At 41.5% G+C, this 9832-nt stretch overlaps 1 pseudogene; it reads right to left on the minus strand.

Annotated features, from left to right (window-relative positions):
• Nucleotides 1-9239: 9239 nt before the first annotated feature.
• Nucleotides 9240-9292, minus strand: LOC118396782 (uncharacterized; annotated as a pseudogene).
• Nucleotides 9293-9832: the final 540 nt, after the last annotated feature.

The raw sequence follows: 9832 nt of genomic DNA on the forward strand, positions 1-9832 counted from the left end.
ACAATGTGTATTAATCCAAAAGGAGGAGGCAATAGAATGGTCGTGGACAGGCAAAAGGTCCAAACCAGATCCGAGTCCAGGAGGTATAGAGTGGGAGACAGGCTCAGGGTCAAGGCAGGCTAAAAGGTCAGGTAGGTGGGTACAAAGTCCAGAAACAGACACGGGTCAAAAACAGGAGGACAAGAAAAAGGAGAATAGCAATAACGCTTGTTGACTTGGAAACATACAAGAAGACCTGGCACAGAGAGACAGGAAACACAGGGGTAAATACACTGGGGAAAATAAGTGACACCTGGAGAGGGTGGAGACAATCACAGGGAACAGGTGAAACAGAACGTTTTGGATGAGTGGAAAAAGTCAGCCCCAAGATTTCTGGAATTTGTACAATGTTGTGAGCACATTCTCCATGGCTGTAGCTACAGGAACAAGGTAGATGCCTTTAGACTGCGCAAATAATTGCCATGGTAGGTGTCACCCTTTTCAGGGCACATTTGAAACGTATGTGTGCACCAATGTTTCATAATGCCAAAAAGAGATGCTTTGACCGACTATCCAGACTTGGTGTGTCCAGGAAGAGTACAATGATAAAATGTAAACAGACTGGCGAGTCATATGGAGAGTCCAGGTCCAGACTGCAAGGTGGGTAACTTGTCCTGACAACACAACGCAATACAACAATGATCGAATGGTATGTTTAAAGCTATTGAAATGTGTTGATACAACCACCATAACAACAAGCTACATTGTGGCTTTGTATGTTTGCTGTGTTTTTTTAATACATTTTCTAATGATTTTTATTAGGATTTCTGACAGTTACTAAGAGAGTAAGAAACGAGTGACAGGGACATAGTGTTGCCGGAGCGTGGCGCTCCCTCACTTTTTTTCAATTTGAGAATACATGGAGCTGGTAACTTTTTCTGGAAAATTAATTCGGATAACTTCTAAATAAGTTATATTTAATTACCACAAAATTCCATGAAAAGCGATAGAGTGACAAACCATTGAAAATAAATATGTATAGCAGCTTAGAGGTAGGTAAACGGTATGTGGTTTCTTCCCAGTCTTCTCTCTGGTGGTGACGAGAATCACTCGAGCATCACTCATTTACTAAAAAGGTAGATTTGTTCCCTATTTCAGTCAGGCATTCCAACCTGTCTCGTTTGCAGCATAGAGGAAGAGGCAAAGCGAGAGGTTTCACTTGCCTAAATCTGTCCAAAATAAGCCCAATATGTTTCTATGGGCTTATTTTGGACCTTTTCGCCTGCCTTCCCGCCTTTAGGACAATGAGTGGGGGGTGGGGTGGGTGCTGCCCCCCCCAAAATGTATGTACTGTACTTAAGTATCAAAAGTAAAAGTATAAATCATTTAAAATTCCTTATTTAGCAAACCAGATGGCACCATTTACTTGTATTTTTTATTTACGGATAGCCAGGGGCAAACTCCAATACTCAGAAATAATTTACAAACGTAGTCTGCCAGATCAGAGGCAGTAAGCATGACCAGAGATATTATCTTGATAAGTGCATGAATTTGACCATTTTCCTGTACTTTTGGGTGTCAGAGAAAATATATGGAGTAAAAAGTACATTATTTTCTTGAGGAATGTAGTGACGTAAAAGTTAAAAAGTATAAATTGTAAAGTACAGATTCCCCCCCCCAAAAACTAGTAGAACAATAAAGTATTTTTACTAAAGTACTTTACAACACTGCTATCTATAGTCAAATGCTTGAGAGTGAACAGGTCCAGCTACCAGGGATTGAAGCTCTTCCTGATAGCCCATTCCCTGGATCTGCGGGGAGACCTTCTCATCTCAGCAGTGCTGGAATGGTATGCACACAGTGCTGTGTTATACATGGCGACTCACAGTAGCTGTCCTTCATAAAATACAGTACGTGGCTACAGTATGTATGTTTGCTGCATTAATTTAATCACTGATAAATGTTTTGAACCTCTTTACCGCTTCCTGACAGTCCATCCCCTGGATCTGAGGAGAGACCCTCTCAACTGAAAAATGATCAAATAGTATGAATGAAATAACATTCAAAATCATGAGCTATTTTGGGTGTAATATGCAGCTAGATTGGGCTGATATTGGGCATTCTTTGAAATAAGCAAAATTTGAATTAATTCACTTTATTCCGAGCTCCTTTCATAGGCCTATGCACAGAGAAATCCTTATCGACTTTACAAGTGACATCTTCGAACAGAGCATAACACCTCACTGTAACGACGTTCGTTTGTTGAAGGAGAGTCGGACCAAAATGCAGAGTGGTGGTTACTCATGTTCTTTAATGACGAATAGCAATACATGAAATAACTATAAATATACAAAACAACAAACGGAACGAGAACCTATCTGGAGAACACTACACAGAGACAGGAACAATCACCCACAAAATACACAATGAAACCCAGGCTACCTAAATATGGTTCCCAATCAGAGACAACGAGAATCACCTGACTCTGATTGAGAACCGCCTCAGGCAGCCAAGCCTATGCTAGACACACCCCTAATCAGCCACAATCCCAATGCCTACAAAAAAAACAATACGACAACACAATAAACCCATGTCACACCCTGGCCTGAACAAATAATTAAAGCAAACACAAAATACTGAGACCAAGGCGTGACACTCACATCATTTCACTAGAACGAAAAAAAGGACTACCACTGGATCATAATGGTCCAGTGGTTGTCAGGAACGTGTTGGTGCAGATCACCTCCCACAAACAGGTCTCCAGCTCAGTCCTTGAAGTTCCTATATCCAAATTTGAGCCAAACATTGAAGACAAAATACCTCGGGAAATAATTCAAAAGACATGTCATTGTGAAACAGGTACTACAATTTCAGCACTACCAGTATAATTTTTACATTTACATTTAAGTCATTTAGCAGACGCTCTTATCCAGAGCGACTTACAAATTGGTGCATTCACCTTATGACATGTGGTGAATAAATGGCACTTACCTAACAAATCAGATGTAATTACTTTAGGGCTACTGGATGAAGATGAAAGACAGTCAAAAGACATGATGAGGACGATTAAACTACTTAATGAACGTTATGTCCCATATTCTTCCATAGAAGTAGATGGCAAGATTGCTCAGACCCTGCTTGTGAAGTTGACATTAACAGGTGATCATTTGACAAAACAAAATGCAAATGCGGTAATTGGACATTTGAAAAATGCCGTTGAACCCATGGACAAAGTGGAAGGCTTATTGCCTGCTGTTGCGAACTTCAACTGCGCAATTCACTTTACTAACCCTGTATACAGGGAGTTCTACTAGACCTCATCCAATAGAGAAATGGGAACTCTCTACCAATTAAGGAACATGGTGAACAGAATAAATGTGACTCAAAGTGCAGTTAGAGAGAATTACAGACCATCTGAATGGTTTAAAGATGTAAAAGATGCCGCCATCATCTCAGCTACAGTCCATTACTTTGACATGGCTTCAGTGCAGGACACAATACAGACATAGTCCAGCAGAAGATGTCTCATCTGCCACAGAAAAACAGAAGTGGTTCGATGCTCAGATGTTTGCCATACTAGACACCCATGTCATGAACAATGACAGCGATGATCACCGCCCAACCTAGTGGAGAAAAGCCAAACACAGGACAAACAACCACAGATGCTGACCTGTCACTCTCCTGGCTGTAGCCTTCCAGCCTTCTGAAGTCAGAAACAACTGAGTCACCATGAGTGAAAAGAACACAGGATATCAGTTGTCGATAATCAAACTAAAATTGAAGCCGGATCTAAAACATTTTTTTTTAAAACACTGAAAACACAGTTGAAATCGCAGTGGCCTGCCGAAAGGGTCACTCCCAGAAAGGAACTTTCTAGATTCTATACAGGTTATGGAGAGAGAACCTGCAGGCTGTGGAAATTCAAAATGCTGCATTTTAGACAAGCCGGGAGAACAAAATATAGCCTAGAGGGTCTGAAACTGCAGTTTGATTTAGCACTATAAAGCTCCATTTTGTCTCATAGACTCCGGTGGAACAGTGAATACAGATGGTGGATCAGGAAACATAGCTTTTGACTTGAACTGCAAACACCATGTGCGGCCTCACAAAAGATCTCATCCAACATCAAGGGGCCAGCAGGACCATTGTCGTCAGATAAAGACTGAGCTGAAGCCAGAGTCTGGAAAGCACTCCAGTTTAAAATAGATCTGAGGTCATCAATGTCGTGACTTGACTAATATTAATCGGAAGCCTATATTTATCTAATCACCTAAATGTGTTTAATTGTTACCTGATTAGATTAATCAGCACCACAAGAGCTAATTAAATGGTAACACAGTATAAACGTGCACACTTAATATGTTAAAAGCAGGTCCCTAGCGGAATGGAGAGGTGGTGGGGGGGACAGAGACACTTAACCTTGGTACATTTAGAAACTACTCTCACTTACAGTAGTCATATACTTTGCCCACAAACCGCTGTCCTCCTTTGAGTAAGAAATCATTAATGTATTTACGTGAAATGCCTTGCTTCTCGTCCCCGATCTCACTTTTCGGCGGCGATTCCATGAGCGTTCAGAACACAAACCTTGGTCCTCAATTATTGACAGAGGAGAAACTACTATTACCATCGATTTCTCCACTTTCAATTTAAATAAACCGCAGACAGTCGCCCACACTTGATACACTAAACTTTAACCATAGATGTAGGTAGACACACCATGTCTCTTTTCTTTAGTAGAGTGTTCAAAGAGTTGTGTATAGAGCACACTTCTGACAAAACATAACAATTTTCCTCAAATTTTTCTTCAATTTTCTGCAATGTTGCAAACTAGCTAGCATACGGAAACAACTTTCTACAAAATGTGCCCTACCCAGTCGGAAAACAGTGATGAACAGAACATCAACGTGTGTGTGGGAGGAGGGTTCTTGAAATGTAACATCCAATCAAAATCTTGTCGCTTTGAGCCAGCGGACCATTCAAACCGTTTTTGCAAAACAAAATTCTCCAGACCTCCAAAGTACAACAATGTGATTTTGGAGGTATGGGAAAGTGAGACCATCAAGGCTACAACCGTCGTGTCGTCAGCAAACTTGATGATGGAGTTGGTGTCGTGCAGAGCCAAGGGCTGAAGACACACCCCTGGGTTAAGAGTTGGTGTTGTTGCCAATCCTCACAGCCTGTGGTCTGCCTGTCAGGATGTCCAGGATCCAGTTGCAGGGTGGTGTCCAGACCGAGCTTCTGAGCTTTGTCGAGCTTGAACAATGGTGTTTAATGCTGAACTGTAGTCAGCGAACAGCATTTTCACATACTGTAGATGTTCCTCTTGCCCAGAGGTGTCATGTGTGAATAGTGATGGAAATGGCATCTTCTGTGGATCTGTTGAAGCGGTATGCAAATTGGAGTGGGTCCAGTGTGCCTGGCCTGCGACCATGATGTGGCCCATGACTAGCCTCTCAAAGCACTTCATGATGACTGGGGTGAGTGTGACGGGGCGCTTGTCTAACATTGTAAAGCTATAGAGACCAGGCTGGCTTGTTTTGGAGGGAAAAACTGTATACAGATTTACACTGTATTCCCACACCGACATGATCTTGTGGACACATTGCAGTGCAATATTTCTCACTTAATGACAGATTTACCAATGAAACATGTTTCATTGTACTTTAGTGAAAACAAAATCAAGTTCTGATTATATTCCGATATGTCTGCCTTGTTTGGTGAGAGCGAGCAGCACAGGTTAGTGTGGATGACTGCTATGCTATCAATAGAGTGTTATGTTTACTGTGGAGCTAATCTTCAGTATACACAGGATAGGTCACCATCTGTTGCCATGTACACTGTTTGCCCTCCTGGCTGTGTTCTGTAAATGCTACCTTTAGAGATGGCCGGCAGCATGGCAACATCTGTAATGTTTAAACAGCTTGCCAGGGACATACAAGGCAGAGTCCAGATGGCATTGTGCATACACTCTGCCTGCTATTGAGACTAAATCATGATCTCATAGTAGTCTACAGACAGACTGTTCTCATATCAGACCTGGGTTCAAATACTATTTCAAATATGAATTCCTTGTCATACATTCAATGTAAGTATTCAGATATATTTTTATTTGAGACAAGTAGTTGAATATTTTAATGTATTTGGAAATACTCAAATACACTCCCATGAATTTAACCCAGGTATTTGAAAATACCATTTATTCCCGTACCTCCCTTATCTCACCTCATTTGCTCACATTGTATATAGACTTATTTTTATACTGTATTATTGACTGTATGTTTGTTTTACTCCATGTGTAACTCTGAGTTATGTGTCGAACTGCTTTGCTTTATCTTGGCCAGGTGGCAGTTGTAAATGAGAACTTGTTCTCAACTTGCCTACCTGGTTAAATAAAGGTGAGAAATTTGATATACTATTTGGTTTTTACAAATAACCAAACAAATACTGAATTAAAAGTACTTGTTTGGACTGTGTGTTTGAAAATACTTAAATAACACAGAACAAAAGTGGAAATGATGCCCACTGCCAAAATTGTAGCCAAGGAAATTACTTTCATCATTTTGTAACCTGGTTAATTAAAGACAGAACAATGTTAATCTCTACTCTTCACTTTGTCTAATACATTACCATGGCAACTAGACATAGCTTAACCAGGGCAGCTATCTATCTCTTCCGACTGGTTTCCCACTCTCTCCAACCAGTTCAGAATGCTGCATATTGCCTTATTATACTGTAGTTATATGGTAATAATGACACCCATAATGGTGCCAACTGGTATGAACTGATAGTATTAGTCGGAGACACCACCAGTTACGGTCACATTATCTACAAAACAATTAGCATTGCTAGCACAGCAGCAAGAGGCAGATTTTGAATGGTGTTTAATTAAGATATTTTAGCATTTCTCTTATGCGTCTCAAGTATGCAAGTATAAACTTAGTTTTATGTATAAGGGACTACTTATCAAAAGGTCTGTGAATGTTTCTGGCAAGAAGGCCACCAAAACTTTGATTATTAATGATTTTTTAATAGTGTATTCATCTTTGTCTCTATTCTTATTGATCCCTATGCACCTGTGAGAGAGAACAACCCAGCCATCTATTTATACACACAATCCCTTTTTAATATGTACTTTGTGTAATGATGGGAGGCTTGACTTTTCAGATACCGTTCCAATTACTTGAATCCAAGTCAAAGCCTCCTCTTGTTCTAATGCTTCCTCTTGTTCTAGTGCTTCCTCCTCTTGTTCTAGTGCTTCCTCCTCTTGTTCTAGTGCTTCCTCCTCTTGTTCTAGTGCTTCCTCCTCTTGTTCTAGTGCTTCCTCCTCTTGTTCTAGTGCTTCCTCCTCTTGTTCTAGTGCTTCCTCCTCTTGTTCTAGTGCTTCCTCCTCTTGTTCTAGTGCTTCCTCCTCTTGTTCTAGTGCTTCCTCCTCTTGTTCTCGTGCTTCGCCCCGGAGCGTGTGAAAGTGTTTACTGCCTGCACCTCTCCCTGTGTGATATGATAGTCTATTTGCCAGACGCAACACTTCATGTGGATTCAGCAGCTCATCTACCGGCTCTGTCTGTCTGAGTGGCAGCGCTTATCATGATTACTTAGAGCCAGGGCAGAGGACATTATGCCAGAAACTCATCCATCCTCTTCAACTCTCGTGGAGAGAAAGTAGACAGAGCATCCACTCAAGCATGGTGTTATTTGTAGCACACAAACAAAATATGAAATGCAAAATATGAGCAGAAATATTTAGACAAGAGATGTAAACTTGTTCTCTTACATTAGATCTTCTAGATTGAACTCTCCCTTATTGCAGTTTTTTGGGAAATGTCTGTTTATTACGAATCCCTTTGGCCCGGCAGTCTAGGGGGGATGGTAACGAGACCCGTAACATAACTGATGCAAAGAATAATAGTGAGTGACAAAGTAACAGTGAGAACAAAAAAACACAGACAACTAAGTTACCTTCAAACACTCAGGGTTTATTTCTAAACACACGGTACTGGGGGGCAGGAAAAGGGGCTGAGCTGGACCCAAGGAAAGAAACAAATATCCAAAAATACCTCTAAGCTAGACTAGCCTACTTCAATACAACTAACTAACTAACCAAAAATAGAGTGGGTGGTCCTCCCAGTTCTAACTAGTGTTTTTAAACAAAGTTTACCTACGGGTAGTGTATGCCCATGGGCGACCTTTTCCCACCATCAAACAACATAACAAAACAATACTCACAGGTGGGGACAAAGTGACATGTAGTTGCAAAAAACAAAACCAGAGAACTACAGAGAGATTGACAGAGATATGGCGCTCCAGAGGAACCAACTGCATGTGTTTTTAAACCAAGGGAAAGGGGATGTGATTGGGTAATGGGAACAGGAGGAGGTGTGTCTTCTGATTGATGAGTGCATGGTGACTGATTGGGGAATGATGATTGCCACCTGTGAGGGGAGAAGGAGAGAAAAGAAATACACACACACACACACACAGGATACACACACAGTATCCGTAACACTGTTGATAAGATGGGAGCATTTTTCTCTCAGCTTGGTGCCTGTCATCACAGCAGGCATCATGTCATGGCTCTCACTGTTAATAAACGGATGTGCTTGGGGAAACTCCCTGGACCACACAACTGCAACACCAGAGGAATTCTGGATTATGCCAATTTCAAGTAAGTAAGGCTTATCCAATTTTTGTGTGAGAATAACACTGAAGAGATTAGAGAAATATGTCGAGATTTAATTTCACAGCAGTTCATTTCGTCATTGTCCACATAAAAACGCAATAGCATATTTGAGCAATAAGACACGAGGGGGTGTGGTATATGGCCAATATACCATGGCTAAGGGCTGTTCTAAATGCACAACGCATCGCAGATATTGCCATGACGCATCGTGGCTACATACCACAAAGCCCCGAGGTGCCTTATTGCTATTATAAACTGGTTGCCAATGTAATTAGAGCAGACAAAATACATGTTTTGTCATACTAGTGGTATGCGGTCTGATATACCACGGCTGTCAGCCAATCATCATTCAGGGCTCAAACCACCCAGTTAATAATATGGTGTAAATACTATCGCATTCACAATAGTGTTTTTTTTCAGGCTAACTAAAGTTTGCAAAGCACTACAGTGAATTCTGTAGTATTTAATGTAGTATACTGTTATGTAGTATTTTTGCACACTAATATGCTGTAGTATTTTTACGGAAACTCCTGTAATATTTACTTTAGTGATTTTATTTGATTATCTTTGACATAGAAGTGGAGGCTTTCTCCTTCAGGAAACCTACTGGAGAAATACTTAAAGAGCACATTTTCCATAACCTGTTGGTAGGTAGGGCCGGGGTCTGAGCGGATAGTTCAGAGCTTCTGCCGTACATACCTACACGTACACTACGGTCACAAGACGCAGGCCTCCTTATTGTCCCTAGAATTTCTAAGCAAACAGCTGGAGGCAGGGCTTTCTCCTTCAGAGCTACATTTTTATGAAATGGTCTGCCAGGGGGTATCGTCGGATGGGGCCACAGCGTCTCCCGACCCCTCCGGTCTCAGCCTCCCGTATTTTTGCTGCAGTGGTTTGTGTCGGGGGGCTAGGGTCAGTCAGTTATATCTGGAGGATTTCTCCTGTCTTATCCGGTGTCCTGTGTGAATTTAAGTATGCTCTCTCTCTTTCTCTCCTTTCTCTCTCTGTTTCTTTCTTTCTCTCCTTTCATTCTCTCCTTTCTTTCTCTCTCTCTCGGAGGACCTGAGCCCTAGGACCATACCTCAGGACTACCTGGCCTGGTGACTCCTTGCTGTCCCCAGTCCACCTGGTCGTGCTACTGCTCCAGTTTCAACTGTTCTGCCTGCGGCTATG

Source organism: Oncorhynchus keta, chromosome 17 (assembly GCF_023373465.1).
Source record: "Oncorhynchus keta strain PuntledgeMale-10-30-2019 chromosome 17, Oket_V2, whole genome shotgun sequence".
Taxonomy (NCBI): Eukaryota; Metazoa; Chordata; class Actinopteri; order Salmoniformes; family Salmonidae; genus Oncorhynchus; species Oncorhynchus keta.